Genomic DNA, 22,320 nt, shown 5'->3' with positions numbered 1-22,320 from the left:
ACCCTAACCACGAAATGTTACAGAGAAATGGTGTAATAACCCGGAGTTTTCCATCGTCGAAAACTTGTTCTACCCGTGAGATTTCGCCGTTAGTCGATTTGTTTCGTTCTCGCTTTGGGTTAAACTAATTAAATTTATATGTTTATTATAATTGAATGAGTGTCCAAACCTCTTGGAACTCATGAAATTAACCCAAAAGTATTCATTTAAAAAAGTTAGAAACATTCCCGCCGGGTGATGGAAACTTAATCGGGTGCAACCTAAAGCCTCGTTTAGAGCCGGTATTGGGTAGAATTCCACCATGTCCAAGTTTTGGGAACTATATAAACGTGTTAAACCTTTCATTTGAAGCTTTTTCCTTCTCTCTCTACTCTCTCTCTAACCTCTCTCCTAAAATCCAAGTTTAAGGGTCCAAAACTCAATTTTAAGGCCTCAAATCCCTAAGGTACCTTCCTAACCTTAATCTAAAGCATTTTTGGCTTCCAAATTCAAGGTTTAATCATGGAATTGGACATGACATATGAGTTTACGGCCCAGGAAGGTGCCTAGGCCATAAACACTAAGTTTGAAGGGTTTTGAGCCCTTAAACCCCTCCTAGACAACTTTAGGACCTATATATGGCTATATGACTTCAAGATATGGACTTAAAACATTTAAAACATGGATTTTGAATGCTTTGAAGGAGTTTACGGCCAAGGCATGTGCTTGGGCCGTAAACTCATATAAATAGGGTTTTCTTGACCTTAAACCCTTCCAAATCACAAACAAGGCTTAGATATGAATTATAGAATATTGGTATTAACATTTGGACACTTGAAACATAATTTTTGAAGGGTTTGTGTGAGTTTACGGCCAAGGCATGTGCTTGGGCCGTAAACTCCTTAAACTTGGGTGTAAACTCACTTCTAAGGTGTTAGAAAGCCATCCAACACCACCAAAAGCCTTGGAATAAATCAAAGGACCAACCAAAATTAGTTTTAGGGCTTTAAACATAACAAAATCCCATATATGAGCGTTTACGGCCATAGAACATACTCCATGGCCGTAAACTCCAAAAACCCTTTCAAAACTTCAAACAAATGCATATAAGGCCTTGGAACAATTTTACCAATCACATGTGATTTGTTTTAGCATCATTTAACACCATTTTCATGAGAATTAAGGAGTTTACGGCCAGGAGCCTATGCTAGGCCGTAAACTCCCATAAATTAATCTTATTGATGATTTAAATCCATTCCAAGCCTTCAAATCCAAAACTAGAAAAATTCCCTTAAGTGATTTGAAGCCATTTTTGCCCTTAACTCACCCCACCATGAGTTTACGACCATAAACTCATGGGTAGAGGGTCATGTGGCCGTAAACTCCTTAAGGAGTGTTCCTTTGATGTCCCAACTCATTATCCTAACTATATGTGTCCCTAAACGCCACCCGGGTCCCTCCAAACACTTGTATCGGGGTGTTTTCGCGACTAGAAACAATTGTCCTTATCAAATAACCAATCTAAGTCCTAATTAGATACAAATGTATATCTTTACATTATACTTAGGAACCTCGTGTGTTTGCAAGCCCCAGACCAACACTTAGCATCCGAATTCGCCACATTTCTCGTTCGGTGAGTTCATACCCCTACCCTTTTTCAACTGTTTTCACTGTTTTCAGGGGGGGAATACAAGCAAAAGTACAAGGAAATCTTGTACTCAAACTCATTGTTTTCAGTTTAATCATTTTCATTTTGTATGTTCTAATATCAATAATTGTGTTTATCAAGTAGTTCGAATTACGAATTTAGCTTTCAAACTAGTCATAGATTTCTTGATAAAATGTTCTAATCTAAACTATGTTTCATAATCTACGAATAACTTATACTAATTTCCAATTATAACTAATTACGAATACGAAAACGAATACGAAGCTATAACTAGGAATAGAACGAATACGAAGCTATAACTAGGAATAGAACGAATACGAAACTATAATTAGGAACAGAACGAATAACGAAACTACAACTAGAAACAGAACGAATAACATATCTATAACTAGGAACAGAATGGATAATGAAACTATAATTAGGATCAGAACGAATACGAATACGACTGCGAATACGAATACGACTGCGAATAGTAATAGGAGTAGGAATAGGGAAACGAATACGACTACGAATACGAATACGAATACGACTGCGAATACGAATATGAATACGAATAGTAATAGGAGTAGGAATAGGGAAACGAATACAGTAACGAATACGAATACGAACACGAATAAGTACAAGAATATGTTTAAGAATAAGAACACGAATATGAAGATGTGTATCTAAGTATATTCCGAGATAATATCATTAGGATATCAGAATACCTAGTTAATACAATAGGTACAAATGGAAATAAATCAGTATATCGAAATCCAATTACTTTTAGGAAAGTACGGGACTTACCTAGGGAATCATCATATAACTAAAAAGGAGTGATAAACTAGACAACTATACATCTTTCAAAATTAGTAATATACACTCAGGAAAGTATGGGACTTTCCTGGGATCATAGTTAAACAACTAGAACCGTATAACCTAACAATCAACCAACCTTCTCTTTTAAGAAAATATGGGATTTTCTTGGATAACAACTTTTCGGTAAACTAAAGGAAACTCGTACATTTTCACAAAGCAAACATCTTATGAACTCACCAGCTTTATGCTGATTTTTAAACTGCTTGTATTCTCAGGTCAACATTAGACAAGTACCTAACAAATCTTTTGGAGAAGATGGAGCGTACAGAAGACTCGTCTCTACTTTTGTTTATATATACTATGTATTACGAATGTACAACTTTACTTTTGAACAAATGTAAACTTTGATATGTAATGTAATGGTTGTTTACTTTGCTTACTATGTACACTGGATTTGATACTCAACTTGGAGTCATCCCCGGAAACGTGTCCTCCTTTGGTTTTCGGGGTGTGACAAATGGCTCCAAGAACACACCTTAAACTCTAAATATTCATCATTTGAAGTAATCTTGAAGGTAATCCCGAATTTTCTTTCATTCTACTTCACTTTTCCTTCAAGTTTTGCTATTTTCTTATACTTTCTCCTTATTCTTCTTCTTCATCTTCTTCAAACTTGTTTTCTTTTTGTTAAAATGGTTTTTAGAACATCATGGATGTGTTTTAACACCATGCATGTATGATAAACAAGGTTGCATGTTCATGATCTTAGTGCAAAAATCGATTTTAAGGATTAAAACATCAAACTCAAGTTAAGAGTTTTTGAGAAACAAATTTTTGTTCATAAATGAATGTATACATTTTGATAAGTTTTAATCTTTTGATCTCTGGAAACATAACTAGAATATAAGTTTATCATGATTTATTTAAAATATTTCAAAAGATTTACTCAAGGAAATGATGAAAACTCACTTTTCTAACCAATCATCATGCATGCAATCTGCCAGATTTCTGAAATATAATATTTTGAGTTAACTTTCAAACCCAACTGGTCTCACTGTAAAATATTAAATATCCGATTTTTGGCAATTTTTTACAAAATGGTTGCGCAAACAGCTCTTTTTCTGTGATCACCATTTTTGCCTTGCATGATCAATGGCCTTAAACCCAACCATAAATCTGGGGAAAAATACTTTAGAAACCTAACATATCCAGTGAATGATGGCTGAAATTTCGTGGCTTAAAACCTCACTGAATGGGCTACTCAAATTCATGAACTTCAGCCACATTTACATCTCATGCACCATTGCATGCAACATTTCTTAACTTGTTTGGGTTCATTACCCCTATTTCTCTTCTTAATAAACTTTGAACACTTTTCCTTTTGAAAGCCCTCACATGCATGTGATAATCTGTAAAATACCAATAGCTTTTATTATTTCTTTGATTTATTAAAATTATTGCTAAAACCAAGGGCATAAATCACATAAAATACTTCCATAGGTCAATAAATCCGGAATAAATTCATGGATGACCATTATGATGAATAATGACCCCTTACTAAATTTGATCCCTTTTTGTTGTTGTTTGGTATGATTTCCGATTTTCTTTTTGTTAGGGTATAATAAATCACAAAACCACTTTAGAGAGTGTGAAAATTTTATCTAACAATTTTCGCATACCTTAATTGTGATGGGTGACTCAGAAAAATAATTTCAAATTTTTTCATCATGCCTTACTATTTTTCCCAATTTTTGGTAATTATAATGGTCTAAAACTAGGAAAAATAGTTCTGATTATCCAAAATTCATGAAAATTTACCAGAACATCATATTGTATAGTAGGAGGTTACATAAAAATATTGAGGGTTTTTCTCTACTGTAAACTATTTTCTCTTATTTTCTAAAGTTAATTGCACTTAAATACACATAAATACCCAAAACCGGATTATACAATATGAAAACCACTTTTGGTATTTTTCCCAGGTTATTTATACTGTAAATGATGTTATAAAAATTTTTGGTAATTTATTTTAACTGTTTAATATTATTTCTTCGATTAATGATGAATTAAAGGAATAAAACAAGGAAAAATAGAAATACCCACTGAAAAATATCTTTTATATTTTTCCCAGCCTAGTTACGTATAATAACAGTTAAATAAAAAGTTTGGGTAATTTTGGAAATTGTTTTCTATTTATTTCAATTTTTATTGGAATAAATGCTCAAAAATCATAAAATATAATTAAACATCTTGGAAATCCATTTTTATATTTTTTCCTGCTTAGTAATGTTTAATAACACTAATATAAAAAGTTTGGGGAATTTTCTTCACTCATTACTATTTTTCATGAATTTATGGTTATTCAAGAAAATAAAACGGTGAAAAATAGTTAGACAACTCAAAAATTCAAGAAAATTTATCTTGAGGTCTTTGACTTCAATTAAAACTGAAATGCAAAGTTTGGGATATTTTAGAATTAAATTGATTTAGTTTTGGATATTTAACCATTGGAATACCTCTAAAATGTTAAATATTAACATTTCAATAATGGAAATTTTCCACTTAAATTGTTATATAACAATTGATTCTTTGAAACTTAATTTCCACAGAAAAATGTTTGTAACTTATCGATATTAAATTTTGACACAATATTGGCATAATTCTATTGTAGTACTATGTATACTAGTGTTAGATTTTGATTAGAGACTCACTAGCGAATACCATTATTGTAGGAATCGATAGTGATACGAGTGGAGCATAGTAAAGGCACCAATTGTGTAACGACCGAAAAATACAATCAATTTAAAATTTTCAAAAACAACCCGATTTCATTAAATCGTTTACAAAAAGGTTTTCAATACAAATCATTTTAGAGTATTCCCAGAATCACATTGCTACAAAATCATGAGGAGCGGTACGATCACGCCTTCGCCTTGCCACAGTCTCCTGAAGAACCTGAAAAACATTAAACCACAACTTTAAGCCCGAAAGCTTAGTGAGATACCCCCAAAATACCAACCACATATACGCCTTTCTAAGCGACGACCTTCCGGTCCCAAACACATTGCCTTCCGGCCCATAACATATAAAACAGACATAACATAACAGAACATAGAACAGCCATGCATATCGGGACTACTGTGTGACTGGTCCGCCGTATCCGGCCTTCAGTCCATCGGATCCATCCTCCGAGTCTAATCATGTCCTTCGAGTCTAAAGTGTGGTTGGTTCGCCCGCACTGGGCCTTCAACCCATCTGGTCCACTCTCTGAGTCTACAACGTGACTAGTCCGCCCGCATCGGGCCTTCAGCCTATCCGGACCGCTCGCTAGGCCTTCGGAATAACCGGTTTGCCCTGGGTATCTTGGCCTACAGCACAAAGCAGGACCCGCCTCAACCCATCTCCAGTCCAAACAACCATGTGCACATAACATACAATCATATAATAGTCATAGTCAACAAACCGAGCAAGCAGATCACATAGCATATCATCACCCTAACCAGGTTACCGACCTAACCGGTCACTAGTATAGCATCACTCTACATATTGGGAAACGGACCTTAACTAGGTCTCCAACATATACCATCCTAGCTACCAGGATGTAGACGTATCAAACAATAACATAATAACCATATCCGAATCTCAATCCAATAAAGGGTCGGCCTTGGTGCCTTAGACCCTGTTGATATAGTGAGGATAACTCACCTTGAAACTGCCAGCTGTAAGGATAAGATCCCGCTGCTCCGAACTCCGACACGAACTCCTCCACTGAACGCCAAAACACTCAATTCAATATATACCCTTATTTACCAAAATACCCCTGGAAGACAACTGGTCAACCCTTGGACAAGGTCAAAGTCAACCCCTGACTGACTCTACTCGCCGAGTCAACCCCATGACTCGCCGAGTCCCCAAGTTCAGAACTTCCTCAATCCGCGACTTGACTCGCCGAGTCACCCCGAGACTCGCCGAGTCCAACCACTCTGAGTTTACTCGCACCCAACTCACCGAGTCATCCCTTGACTCACCGATTCTTGAATCAACCAGAAATTATTGGGACTCTTCGATAAGACTCGCCGAGTCCAAGAACAGACTCGCCGAGTCTAAGGCTATCTTCAACCTACTCACTGAGTTGTTCATCCAACTCGTCGAGTTCTAGCTCATCTTCAAGCAACTCGTTGAGTCCACCCTTGTGACTCACCGAGTACCACCGGTCTGAATCCATACAGAAACATCCTAGGCCATGCAATTGATCCAAAACATAGATCTAGCCTCCTACAACCCATCCATCACGTAAAGTGGCAAACTTTACGTGAATCCATGAAGATCTAGGCATTATACTCATTAGGGCTAAAGTTGGGGACAAGATAACTTCACTACATACTCAATCACAGGGACTTTCAGGCATTCCAACCCTTCTCCATTCCAGATCTGAGGTAGCAACCTCAGATCTAACCTCTAGACTCCAAAACACCAAAAGATGTGACCTCATCATCCCCAAAAGTGAAGAATCTAGACAATAGCAGCTCAAGAACAAGATTTTACCTTCAAAGGATGCCCCAATCTGCAAGGAACTCGAAACCAAGCAAAGCCCCTTGTTCCACACCTTCAAATTTCCAAACTTTCTTCAACAATTACTTCTCCAAGCTCCAATCTACTCAACAATGGTGCTTCTCCACGATTTTAGGGTTTCTGGGACTTAAGGGGGGTGATAAAGAGGCTTGGGAGGAAACATAATGCTCTTTATATAGGGCTCAACCCCGAGAATTAGGGTTTTCTCCACTCAGCACCTACTCGCCAAGTCCATCTTTGGACTCGCCGAGTAGGCCACTTGACACGCGACCAAAGTCGCGACTTGACTCGCCGAGTCCATCCATGGACTCGCCGAGTTGCCCTCCAAAACTTACACTTTTAGCCCTTCAACTCTACTCTTGCGATTCTGGGATGTTACAAATTGCATCATCTCAATGCATATTGTGAGTATTCACGCATTCCCCTATTTTCGGTTTTTATGTTTTGGGGTGGAAAAGCATGTCCATAAAAACTACTGTTTGCATGTTGTATTTAAATTGATTATTATCAAACATGATTGCTATTGTATTGCTATGTTTCTTTATGTATGTCTATGCAACACGGAACATGAGAACTTATCGTACTAAGGCCCTTCCGTTATCTCTAACCATTAACTCTTTGAGCCAATGGTCATTATGGATAGCGCTATTAGGAATTGACAACTCCTTACTCGCCCGAATCGCTGGAGTGCATTATACCATATTCATCTATGGAACGATAAGCATAGATATCGATAGGGCTTCAGTCATAGGTTTGGTTGAGACTCATTGTTTGCTCATACACATACAAACTCGTTTCTCGTTATAGCAATAAACTTGTATTCATTAATAGCAATCAACTTTGTTTGTTAATATGGCAATGAACTTTGTTTCTGATTAAAGAAATGAACTTTGTTTCTCATTATAGCAATGAACTTTATTTCTCATTACAACAACGAACTTTTACTAGTGGAAACTTATATACATGTTTTAGCAATGAAATTGTTTGCTCCTTGTAGCAACGAAATTGACACCTCATTTTAGTAATGAAACTTGTTTACTCGTTTGAGTAACGAACTTTATCTTCCATGAAAATATGAATGTTGCATCTTATTCGGGCAATATACTTTATTTCTCATGATAAAACGAACTGTGTTACAAACTTATTTACTCCTAGCAATATACTTTTATTATTGGAAACTTTTATCAAAACTTTGATTTCAACTCATGAACCAATATTATTTTGTTAAAATTGTGAGTACTCACCAACTATTTTTATAGTTGACGCTCGTTTTACATGTTTTTTCAGGAATCATCGAGTAAGTGGCACTTAGGGACACTTCACTTTTAGGAGCATTCGCATGTGTTGTATATCTATTTTTCATTGTAATTTCTTGTAAAAGTTGTTCAAACCCATTGTAAATTTGTAATGATTTTTAATTCTATGGTTGGTGTTGTCTTTTAACTTTTGCTATGAAACCCTTTATACTGCCACGCCTCGTGTTTCCGCTTTAGCGGGGTGTGACATAAGACCACTCTTTTTTTTTTGCATATTTCGTGCGCAAGGGGCACTATCTGGTTGTTTCCATCCATAGCTACTACATGCAATATGGTTCCCTTAAAATCACCCTTCAAATGCGCACCATCCATAATTATAACTTTATGAAAAAAAAAACTTTTAAACGCTCGTATCTGCAATATATTAAAATGGAGCACATAAACACTCTACAATTTTTTACAAATAATTGTATATTAAATAGCAACAAGTTTTTGTATTACCGTGCTCCCAATAGCATAAAAGCAATGATCGAAACAATCTTTAGAATCTGTTTGTATATAGGCCACTGTACCGAGATTATGCCTCTTCAAATTGTGAAAATAAATAGGAAGTTTGGAAAAACATTCCTCAGAGGATCCCAACAACAATTCCATAGCATGTTGTTTTGCATGCCAAGCTTGTTTGTAATTTACATTGATTTCCATCAAAGCATTCAAATCCCTTGATATTTCATTAGGCCTCCAAACCTTGGAATGAGTTTTTCCCATAATCTCATGCAATATAGTACCCATGACTTTTTTATTAGCATGCTTATGATTAGGGTGTATCTGTAATGACGAACATGTGTGCACGTTGTTGAAAGTCCTGATTTCAAATTGATGAGTAGGAACAATGCGTTTTTCATATAAACGCCAACTACAGTTCTTAGTTTCACAATGTACCTCATAATAATTTTTGTTAGAATGGTTGGTCATAAACTGAAACTTTTCTCTGGTAGCTTTAAGACTCAAAGCAAATATTAGTTGTTGTTTGTTATCATACATTTGACGAACAAACATTTCATCATTTGGATGTAAACTGTGAAATGGTCCGGGATCGACAATAGGATCAGGACAATCAGGTATGGGAGGCATACCGTAAAATATGTCTGAAGCTTTTTTCCCGTGTGTAAACACATCTTCTGACCAACCTTCATTTGACTCTTCACCATCTGACAAAGTTTTGTCAGCTAGTCTTCCAAGCTCATATAAATTTTCTTCTTCCATTATATCCACTGCAATAGTTTCTTGTTCTGGATACTCTTCAACATTATCAGATATAATGTTTTCAACATTATCAGATACAATGTTTTCAACATTGTATGGTATAATCTTCTCAACGACTTATGTCGGTTCGGCCCATCCCTCAAACACCTCCAAATACAAATGCACAATCGCCTTTGTTTCAGAAATTACATTTATGACATGATGAACATCTGCTTTGTCTACAATATTCAGAACATACCCATGAACCAGGTGTTGAAATGACAATGATATATTACTATTGAGCAAATTAGCCTTACTTTTGACCAAATCAAACAATATTCAATGATCAAAATTTGGCGGAAGCAGTATACCTTATTAAACTTAGGTCTAACGTAGGTGTTAACCCAATTACTTATCTGCCAAAAACCCCCAGTACATAAAATAACAAAACTCATATTTCTTTTGAAAACAAATTAGTAACACTAAAAAAATTTGAACACAAATGGAGATACAAAAAAAAAATGAGAAAACAACATTTGTATCAAAAAATCTGTCCAAAAATGTGTCAACCACTCATTCCATGCAGGCATTAATCTCTCCGTGGAGCTCCTCGTCATCCCCTCTGCAGAGGGATTAAAAGCCTTGCTAACAACTCACTCAGTGGAGGGGTTAATGTCTCTACAGAGGACCCCTCGGAGCAATTTTTTAAACAATAAAAAATGTCACCTTTTCTGAATCCGCGGAGGAAAAATCGATCCGCGGAGGTTCGCAGAGGATCCTTTACGGAATGTGTATCTATAACTGGAAAAGTCATTTTTTATGACTAAATTTTTAAATTGGCCCCCTTTTTTTTGTCTATTAGCGGTATTTTCCCTTTTTTCTCAGCCTAAAATCTATGAACAAATATATTCCATTTTCTCATTCTCTTTAACCTTACCACAACGATTGTAATTTCACCATCATTGAAAACTCACCACCGATCAGCCTTCACACCTTCACTGACATTCACAACTTAGGTGCTTCCTTCAACCACCCGTATAAATACCCCTATGGTTGAAGCTTTGATTAAAACTAGGAAAAGGTCCGTGCGTTGCACGAATCATTCTTTTTAGAAAAAAAAATGGTAGAATAATATGATAGACGAAAATTAAAAAAAATTAAGAAAATTGATTGAATTTAGCAATTTTTTAGAAAAAAAGTGAGAATGTTAAAAAGTTCGGATTGATAATAAAAAGAAAAAAAGTATCAAAATAGAATAATCTTGAAAAATGAAAGACAAACCTCTAAATGAATTAAAAAAACGGAGGACTTTTGAGAAAAATATAAAAACACGTGAGAAAAGTAACAACTGAATCCTTTTAGAAAAAAAAAATAAAATAAAGGATAGAACAATATGGTAAACGAAAATGATAAAAAATAAAGAAAAAGGGTTGTAGAGAAGTAAAAGTGAAAGTTTAGTTGCAAAAATAAAAATAAGTAAAAGTAAAGTAACAAAACTATAAAAATAAAAGTTTTTGAAATTTTTGTGACAAAATTATAAAAAATAAAAATATGTTATAAAATTATAAAGGAGAGAAGTTTCCTGGTCTTTTAATATATATATATATATATATATATATATATATATATATATATTACCAGTTTTATCTTCTAATTTAGCATAAGAAAACAAACTTTCAGTGGTAATCACGAGGATATATGTAGTTGTGAAAACATTTAGTGTTGATTATATATATATATATATATATATATATATATATATATATATATATATATATATATATATATCCTCGTGATTACCACTGAAAGTTTGCTTCTTATGCTAAATTAGAAGATAAAACTGGTGATATATATATATATATATATATATATATATATATATATATATATAAAGTCAAATAATAAATATTATAATAAATTTAAATTAATATGTTTCTAATTTATTATTTATTTCAAAATTTTATTCACGGTTGTTACATCTAGTGTGCATATATATATATATATATATATATATATATATATATATATATATATATATATATATATATATATATATAGAGAGAGAGAGAGAGAGAGATAGAGAGAGAGAGACTTTATTAGAAAGTCAAGATCTCCATCGATCGTCGGCAGGAAAATGAATAGCCGTGTTGAAGAAACGGTGGTGATCATCGTCGGCGCTGGTCCATCCGGCCTCGCCACTGCTGCTTGCCTGTACCAACTCTCAATTCCATACAGAATCCTTGAACGGGAAGACTGTATTGCTTCATTATTTAACAAGAAATCATATCATCGACTTCACCTCCATTTAGCCAAAAGGTTATGTCACCTTCCTCACTTCCCTTTTCCTGAAAGTTTACCAACTTATGTCTCTAGAGCCGATTTCTTGAAATACTTGGATGATTACGCATCTCATTTCAATATTAAGCCTATCTTCGGGAACCTCGTGCAGTTTGCGAAGTACAACGAAGATAGAAAGAGATGGAATGTGGAGGCGAAGAGAATTGGTGGTAAGAATGCGGAGGAGGAGGTACGATGTTATGAGGGGAGGTTTTTGGTTGTGGCTACCGGAGAAACCAGCGATGTTTTTAGGGAAAATGACTTAAAAGCCCAACGAAGTTTCCAAATCATTCAAAAAACTCCAATCATCTTTTGTCTGTTCAAAAAAACCCAAAGAACTTAACCTTTTGTCTAAAAAATCCAACAAAGTTTCAAACCGTTCAAAAAATTCCAATTTTGTTTTGTTTAAGTTCGTTGGGTTTTTTTTTTTGAACCGTCAAAACATAATTGGAGTTTTTTAAACGTTTTGGAAACTTCGTTGGTCTAACAAGTCATTTTTCCGATACGTTAATAAGCCACGTCATCTGTATCTCTTATTTGACTTTCGAGAAAGTGTAACTTAGTTGGGCTTTTTAGATAAAATGTTAAGTTTGTTGGGTTTTTTTGAACAGACAAAACATGATTGGGGTTTTTTAAACGGTTTGGAAACTTCGTTGGGTTTTTAAGTCATTTTCCCATGTTTTTATATCGGAGGTAGAAGGGTTGAGTGATTTTAAAGGTGAAGTTATTCATTCAACGGAATATAAATCCGGCGATATATACGAAAAAAAGAAGGTTTTGGTCGTTGGAGCTGGAAATTCCGGCATGGAAATTGCACTTGATCTAGCTAACCATGGTGCAAAAACCTCCATTGTTGTCCGAAGTCCGGTAATTATAAGCTTTTATTTATATTTACTGATTTTGTGAGGGAAAAAGCGTGTTTTAGTTTGAACATAATTTTGCAGAGTTTTAGTTTTTCGTTGCAAATACAGCGTTGACTTTTTTTAGTAATAGTCAAATCCGATTAAATAACAACTAGATAATAATGGTAATAATAATATATTTATCTCAAGTTGACTTTTTCAGAGTTGGTTGTCCAATTGAATTTGTATAGGATATCAGAATAATTATATTATTACGGTTATTATCCAACTTTTATTAAAAGGATTTACGAGATTATAAGCATAAAAGTATAGGTCTGGCAATCGTGTCGTGTTCGGGTTGGCGTGTCGCGGGTTGGTAGGTCAAAATATGCCAACCCAAACACGACCCATTTAACTATACAGGTCACGGGTTGGCGGGTTTGGAACATAAACCCATATATGACCCACCAATCCATTTATTTATACGGATTCAAAAGTTGGCGGGTTTATGGTCAGATTTGGGTTCGTGGGTCTAAATTTTAGATATTTAAGTCTTAAACATCCAAATGAAAATTAAAAACATTCATAGAAACATGCTACAGACTTAGCCTTATAGGTTACGATTTATGACCTTAAACCATCCATCACGAATAATAATGTCAAAACAATCAAATGGTCTATGAATAAATTGTATATATTATATAATACTTATTATATATTAATACTTGATACATAAATACATTTAAAAATATAAATTTTTTTTATTAAGAATATAAACGGGTTGGCGGGTCAACCCGTTTACTTTTTGAGAAACCCATATATGACCCGTTTAATAAACAGGTTGGCGGGTTGACGGGTTAGCGGGTTGGCGGGTTGAAAAACTCAACCCAAACCCATTTATTTCGTGTCGTGTTGCGGGTCGTGTCGCATGTCATGTCGAGAATTGCCAGCCCTATAAAAGTACAATATTCCTCTAGCAACTTACATCGAACCTGACCGTTTAATTTTAAGTTAATTTTATTATTTTATGTATTTAACATGTTGAAATAATTAAAATCAACTCGTTTTAGGTCAATGGTATAAATTTATCATCTTTATTGGTATTAATATTCTACCCCCCTATAAATATTGTTATTTGATACTATGACATAATTTTAACACGTTATGGTTCAAGTTAATACTCGTTACATGTATTTTAGCTGTCACGATTTTTACTATAATATACATACAATTTTATATTTGTATTTGTTGCATCAATTTATATTATTATATACAATAATGGTTTTTATATTGTAAGTATATGTTGGTGATGTAGATTCATATAGTGTCAAGATGGTCGGTAAATCTTGGATTGATGTTATTGAAGTTCATACCGTCATATTTGGTGGATTCGTTGTTGGTTTTGCTGAGTAAGTTAACGTATGGAGATCTAACAAAATACGGGATCCAAAGGCCGAAAGAAGGCCCTTTTTTCTTAAAGTAAGAGATGGTAAATACCCTATCATCAATGTTGGCACCTTCAAAAATATAAAATCTCGTGAGATACAGGTATGTATGTATGTATATGTATGGTTTCTTAATTTTCATAATTAACAAGTTATATTATATACTTATGTATGTGGTTGTTACAACATGATTGAGAGTGATTCAATACTAATTGGATGATGTAAACAAACAGGTATTGCCTGCTTTAAGAAGCATAAAAGGTGGAGGAAATGAGGTTGTTTTTGAGAATGGGAAATGCCATCAATTTGATGTAATTTTGTTTGCTACTGGATTTAAAAGATCAACCCATTTATGGCTTCAGGTAAATGGTTTTCCAATTTCGTATCCCAACAAAAGACCACTCACTAGTTACTAGTCACTGGTAACTTTCATATTTATAGCTTTATAAGTTCACAACATTACAATTTTGTTAGGTTTATTTATCTTTAATTCAGTAAATTAACATAAATAATCAAATGGTGACAAAAATACTAAGGCCATAACAATTTGTTATAAAAAAAATGTGAATCGTCTTAATCATGTCTTTATTGCTGCTGATATTTTTATCAAGTTTGACTTAACTTTAATTAAAAGTAATATATTTAGTACAGTTATAAAGTTATAACGATTTTAGTTAAAAGTCAAATATTTAGTAGTTAAATGTAAGCAACATCATGTAATTATTATTATTATTATTATTTTTTTTTTTTTTTTTTTGTAGCCATCATATTTTCATTTATTTTTTATTACAAAATTATATATATATTTTTTCATGATAAGGGATTTGGTTTAGAAAACTCTACACAGTTATGACTTTGTATTTTAAGTTGTTTAACTATAGTAGTGAAAATGGCTATATTTTTGGTAATATTGCTATAATTGAATAAAATTTTCAAACTATAAATTTCTAATCGGAAAAGTAAAAATTAGATACTATAACAAATCAATAAATAAGATCTTTTTTATTTTGAAAAATGCAGGGATATGATTGTCTTTTAAAGAAAGATGGACTACCAAAACTAATATTTCCAAACCATTGGAAAGGAGAGAATGGCCTTTATTGTGTTGGGCTTGCAAGACGAGGCCTATATGGAGCTGCCATGGATGCTCAAAATATAGCTGATCACATTTTTAATCTAATCTCAAAATAAAATCACTATCTTTGATTGAAAATTAAATATATATTTGATAGCTGGTTTTGTTTTATTATTGTTTAGTAAGACTTTTGTTTGTGTTTTAGTAAGACTTTTGTTTGTGTTTGTTTTATCTTAATTAAAATACAATTATGCATGCTGCATTTGTCTATATAAAACTCAAAATGATTTTGTATTTTGATTTGACAATGTCACATATCTACCATGTCTTTTTCTTTTTATATTTGGTTAGCCAGGGACTAAAAGTGTTATCAAATATTGAAATATATTTTTTTTGGATTATTACATCCAACTAAGAATACATCTTAGTTATCATCGTACAACGAATGAGAAAGTAAACGGACAACAATATTATTTCTAGTAGAATACAACGGATCATACAATGTTATATCTCTTGGATATATAGATGCACTCTTCTAGAGAATTGGTTTTACCATATAAAAATACTAAGCGGCGGATTATATATCTTTTATATTAGAAATAACATTGTGACATTTGTTTGATAATAATGGTTTGAAGTTACTGTATTGCTGCAGAAATTTAATCAATAAATTTTGTGATATAAATAAAGTGTAACTATATGCAATTCAATCAAATAGTAAGCTAACAAAATATACAAGTGTACCTTTAATTTTCTTTGTATATAATAGAAAAATATAATTTAACTTCATTTTATAATAACATTTTATATTTTAGTGTTTTTATCAAGTAACGTCTTCGAAAAAATTACAAAATTATAGTAATATTAGGCGAACGCCTGTGCCTCGCGCAAGAATAAAATTACTAGTTAAATTATTAAAAGATTATACGATATTCAAAATAATGTATTAGCGTTTGGTTCGTAGGTTGTTGTATGATTTAAAAGATAATTAAATTTTGATTATCGAGGTTGAAAATTGAATTCAAAATATATATTGTTAGAAATTAACTAATTGCCATTAAATATGAAATAATAATGCTTTTACAGTATAATTGTGTTATTTTTTTTTTTAAATGGTAAATTTATAAAACTTCTCATGTGCCCAGCCAACAAGCAGCTAGAGGAGATGAAAAATAGAGTACAAGGAGAAACAAAACATCACATGGAACAAAAGGGAGAGTGCATCCAATCCTCCCACTTAGGACTACCCAATTCACCCATGTGTTTAAGCCAAAAAAAATACTAATTATTTTACATTATCCCCTATTTTAGTTGTATGTGTGAATACATGTTGAAATTGCCCCGCATTCCTATGCTTCCATAGGGTCGGTAACAACCCATAACAGATGATAGCGAACCTCTTATTAATTTATGGATTATGTACCCGAGATGCAGCAAAGTTTAGGAGGTCATCCAAGCTTTGAAACATTGTTTGCTATTGAATTCCCTACTAATTAAGAATTAAATATGTAATCATATTCAATTATGAATTGATGAGATTTGTAATCGAGTTTGAATCAAATTCAAGTATGAATTCAGGAAGAGTAATAACGATGAATACGAGAGTAAATAGAATATTTGTTCAGCCCGTATTATGCTTTTGAGTTTACAGATTACAATCAATAAACTGTAAAGACTGAGTGAAATGTTATTTCTAATCACTTAGTACAGACCCCTATTTATAGGAGAACAAAAGCATACCCATACTAAGGACTAGACATTAAGACTACTCTTTATAATGCCTTAGTACAAATAACATTACATCCGAAGACTCCTTCTTACGAAGACAAAATATACTTCGTAACAATCTAACTGACTCTTCGACTATTACAACATTTAAGCCCTAACAATCTCCCCCTTTGGAATCAAGGTCGAAGTCTTCAAGTCGTCAGTGATTGAACGGCATACATCAGCACTCTTCGGATCTCCATGTACCAAGAGATAATTTTTTTATCTCTTTCTTATCTCCTTCCGAGTTCTTCTTGCAGTGGTTCATACGAACAATTAAGTTCGTATATTGTGAGTTGGTGTATCTCTCCACTTCGCAAGTTTGAAATAAGAACCGCTTAGCTCTTCCAGCTTTGTCTTTTCCTGCAAAAACGATCCCCAATGGCTTTAAACAAATTTCTCCATCTTCGTATTTGTTCAACTCATTATGCTTCTTTGATGGAGCCATTGGTGCAGTAATGCCGATGCCTTTGACAATTGCGAGTTCGACATCAGTCTGAGCTAAGCACTCAAAATAATTCTCCAAAAATATCTTAATGTGCTTGCACCCACGGCTAAAAACATCTGGTTCTGTGTCTTGGAGAAAAGAAAATGATTTGTCTTTGAGCATCAAAGCAATGTTGATTAGATCATATGTGTTCATCAAAGGAAAGTCTGCCACTGTGAATTCTTGTAACTTTCCACTTGCTCTTGCTATAGTGTACTTCAAATTTTCAAATTTCCCTTCGAATATGACATCCCTTTTTATAGATATCACCTTCTTAATTTTCTCCGAAAACCATACTTACTCTTGAGCCTTCGCCAATACTGCATGAAACCTTATCTTCATCTTCTTTCCCTCTTCGGTTTCCATTGATTTTGTTTCAGCCTTGAACTGTGGCATAACAAACATCATTTCATTGACTAGAAAGTCAAGTTGACCAAAGTCTGTGTTCGTTACCACATAGCTCTTTTTCGGAACCTTTTCGAATGAGTACATATAATCAAACATCACTCTGGACTCGATGGTTTCGTAGTTATAAACTTTTGTTGGATCACCCTTATCAACATTCGAACCATCCAGAGCTCTTTGTCTTATTATGCTCTGTACATGTCTCATTCTTTCCACCTCAGCTGCCACCTCAGCTTTCTTCTCTCCGTTAGTCTTCTCAATCAAAATTCCTTTTCCCTTGTCTTTGACGCTTGACAAAACCATTTTTTCGGATGAAGAAACATCAGCTTGCTTCCTAATCACAACACCTTTCGAACTTGGTTTTGGAAGTGGAATTGTTGTGATCACAGTCGAAGTGACTGGACCTGCTGAAATAACACTTGGTTTTGTCACCACCTTCAAAGGATAATGTTTTCCAACTACCTTCGCATCTTCAGTTGTCTTCATTTGTTCCCCAGCCTTCGATTGATCAATCTTTTCTCCCCCTTGCACCCCTGTGAAAGCAGGTGGGGCATCTGTAACATTCGGCAGAAGGCTGGAAATGCGAAGAAGTGGAGCTAAGTTTTTGTGTAGGATGGCTTCGAAGTGAGAAAATTTTTGAGAAAGAAATTCTTGAGAAACGATTGGAGAGACAGACTTCGAAGACAAGTCTTGGAGTTCTTTCAACAACCTGACCAACTCTCCAAAATTTTGTTCTTCTTTGGCAGAAAGAGTGGTCAGTTAAGGATTCATCTGCTCAAACAATTTTACACATTTTGCAACAGCGTCACAAATAATGTCAATCTTCTGATTTGCTGACGCATAATCTTGTTGAACAGTCTGAACCTCCTTTGTCATATCTTCACGAAGTTCTCGGATCTGCAAGTTAACATCTTCACGTACCTTCTTGACTTCTTGTACGAAGAGCACATGACGCTCCTTCGTAACAATCTTTAGATCCTTTAATTCCGTCACAAAATCAGATCTCAGAGAATTGATTCGATTCTCTGTAGAAATATCATTCTGATCAACCTTCTCAAGAACTCGACTCTCCAAATCCCTAATCAACCCTGATGCCTTCGAAATCACCCTTCCTTCCATCACCTTCATTAATGAATCAACTTCCATACTTGTAACTCCACCACTGCCCACATCTGCTTGGGATTGCAAGATAGAATTCAATTTCGAATTCAAAATCTTAAACTGCTTCATGGTCATCAGCATGTGGTCAGGGAAATCTTCTTCGGCTTGATCAAAATGAAGAGCTTCGAACGTTCCTCCAAAGCCTTCGTTATCGGTTTCAACATCAGCAGCCACGGTTTCATCAATAGGTGAGGATGGATGGGGTGGATCAGTTGATTGAGTTGAGAATATGGTGGTGAATGGTTGATCCATAATAAACTGAAATGTAGGAGAATTAGTTGTGGATGTAACCTGGGGTAGTGAACTTATTTCAAGAGGCTTCGAAACAGCAGCCTTCGATAGACCAACAGGCGGACTGGTCTTCGCTTCTTCTTGAAGTTTAATCTCTAGTGTCTCAGGAACTTGCTCGACTTCTTCAAGTATTTGATTCTTCTTCAAAAAATTTGCAAGATCTTCAGCCCTTCGTTTCTTAGATGATGGAGACACCGGAGCTGGAATTTCCCGAAATGTGACCCCTTGATGTGTGACTTGTGTTTTCTTCACCAGCTGAGACTTTCTCTTTATTTTGATATGTCGAAAAACACCCGTCTTCGAAGGAATCGTTTCTGTCGATGGAGACGCTTCGATTATTGGTGTATCAACCACTGAGGTTAAAATTGAAGATACCTCTTCGACAGTATCAGCTGTAACCACTGGATTTTTCTTCTTCTTTTCTGCCTTCACCACTTTTTCCGAAGACCCACCATCTATCTTCTTCGATTTCTTAGGCTTTTTCTTCTCTTCTTCATGTAACACCCCTGTAACAACAGTTGTGTCAATGGATTGCAAATATGACACCAAAACTTCATTCGTCGGATCCACCTTCTTGAGCATCGCATCTGGAATGCGAGCTATTGATGTAAAGATAGCCGGATCATCATTTACCTCCTTCGGATTACCATACATGTGAAACACCGCCTTTTCTTTGAACTCCGGAACTTCGATTTTCTCCTTGTGGTAAACATACTGTATTATCAGACTCCAATAACGAGCACAAGAAATCCCCTGCTTGGCACTCGTCTTTGAAATGCTAGTTAAGAACTCTGTCCACAATTGTTCAGAGTAATCCACTTGCAAATCATAATACAATCCAGCAACCATTGCATATACCTCCATCCTTCCTTTATCAAGACCCACGGTTCTTCCAGTAAGACATCGAAGGAAAATGTCAAATAAAAAATTCCATACCATAGGTAATCCAGACTTCTTGAAGTCACTGATACGCATCAAAAGGAGGTTGATGGTCCATCTCGTTGAACATGAATACTACTTGAGAAGAAGAAACTTCATCATAAGGACCAGAATTTGGAATCCCCAAAATTTTGCAAAACAAACGCTTGGACACCCTAATACGCGTATCATTCACCATAGTGAATTCCACACAACCTGTCTCCTTGTTGTATGATGCAGTGGAACCCGCCTTTGATAACCAAGACACTGGAACAGCAAAAGAATCGAACATTGCTTTAGACAGAACTGAATTCTGTAAAGCAACCACCAGCATTTGGAGTTCCTCCGGATATTTTGACAAATCAGATTCCACGTGGTAGTTTGAACCGTGGATTTTCAGAATCGGAACGCTAACAACTTCGTCTGTGGTTGGTGATGATGTAGTCGCCATTGTTGAAGATAAGAACAGAGAATGTTTGAAGAAGATGATTGTTTGAAGAGATGAGTTGCAGAGAGAATTTTGTATGATAGAGAATGTTTGATCGCATAAAATATTATTGACTCTTGAGTTCCCCTTTTATATGTAACCTTAGAATTTTAAATATGAAGCTGCATTAAATGCTTGCTGACATGGCACCTTGAAATACAGACTTCACTCATCAAAAAGTAACAAACGTAATTGTCAGCACGCCTTATACGCTTATTGTATACCATACGTCACCAAGAGACAAGACTGTTTGATATTCCCCAAGAGAATTGTAACCGTCGGATTCCTTCGGAATAGAGGTCAGGCTCTTTCACTTTTGAGGTTTAAAAAGCGAAGTCATATGCCAGAGTTTCGAAATCATCAGTTTAAGTTGGTTTTACTCAAACCTCAAGGATTTCGTGTGTGTTGTGTTCCAAAAAAAAATTAGATGATAAACAAATGAAAAAAAAAATTTGAAAACTTGTGATGTCAAAAATTTATGTTGACACAAAAACAGTTTAATCTCGGGCAAAGATTTTTTCGAAAATTATCAAGAGAGATAATTAACAGCTTGCTTGGTTTCCCGTGAATTACAATCGATAACTTGTAGAGAAGTTTCGAAGGGTTTCTTTTATAAGTCAAATGGGTGGCTTCAAAAATTTCATTACATTTTGACCTTAACATAAGGTGATAAATTGTAAGCAAAATTATTTGTATGACCAGTGTAGTCAGTGACAACTTGGTTTCGAATGATATGTAAAGTAACAAGGCTTTTCAAAATATACTCACACAGAAATCATATTCAAGAAAAAATATTATGCTGGATCTTATTGGGAACAAACATCGTAGGTTTCGAATGCCTGATGAAGATCACTCAAAAAGATTGAATACGATTTTGAGTATAAAAGGTACTGAAACAAAGGTTTCGTAAGTTCTAGAACATAGTTCCCCGTCAATTCCTTGATTTGTTGGTTTTTAGGGTTTCACTTCCATCACGGACTCATGATGTTAGATCATAAACACAGAGTATTTGTATGTCTAGATTGCAATTGGTTTGATCAACAATCTCTTGGACATACGTCATTGTGTGTGAATGGTGTAAAGAAGTTTAGGATGAAAAAGATTGGTTTTCGAATCGAATGTACCTCTGTTATAGATGGACCAATGTAACAACCCGTTATTTCAAGTCAGTAAAAATCGAGTCATGTAACCTCTTTGAGAAAAGAATTAGAATATCATCGAAAAATGAAGTATTCAAAAACTCTATTTGGAGTACACTATGTGGTAGTTATCGTCTTAAGGTTTCCAAACATATAAATAACACAAAAATCCGAGTTATAACGAAGAAGTTATGATCATTCTAAGTTTTCCGACAAAAACCGACAATACAAAGTTGCGTAAAAACGCAAAGTTTCAATAAAACACTTTCCGACCTTAGGTGTCTAAATGAAAGTCGTAGATATCGTTAAACTACAAACATGCATAAAAAGAACGCTCAAATCGGACATCGTATGAATAAGTTATGAATTTTTAAAGAAATTCCTTAATCACGTCATTTTAATAAATAAATAATAAAAATAATTCCGGAATTTGCCAACGGAATCTAA

At 34.5% G+C, this 22,320-nt stretch overlaps 1 pseudogene across 1 annotated transcript; it reads left to right on the top strand.

Moving 5' to 3' along the window:
- Positions 1-11,653: 11,653 nt before the first annotated feature.
- LOC145039080 (putative indole-3-pyruvate monooxygenase YUCCA10) lies at positions 11,654-15,378 on the top strand (annotated as a pseudogene). Its single transcript, XR_013679720.1, has 5 exons — positions 11,654-12,100; positions 12,523-12,723; positions 14,014-14,246; positions 14,377-14,505; positions 15,164-15,378. The product of XR_013679720.1 is annotated as a putative indole-3-pyruvate monooxygenase YUCCA10 (transcript).
- Positions 15,379-22,320: the final 6,942 nt, after the last annotated feature.

Source organism: Lactuca saligna, chromosome 4 (genome assembly GCF_052625555.1).
Source record: "Lactuca saligna cultivar CGN05327 chromosome 4, ASM5262555v1, whole genome shotgun sequence".
Classification (NCBI taxonomy): Eukaryota; Viridiplantae; Streptophyta; class Magnoliopsida; order Asterales; family Asteraceae; genus Lactuca; species Lactuca saligna.
This window is presented reverse-complemented; position numbering and strand designations above follow the sequence as displayed.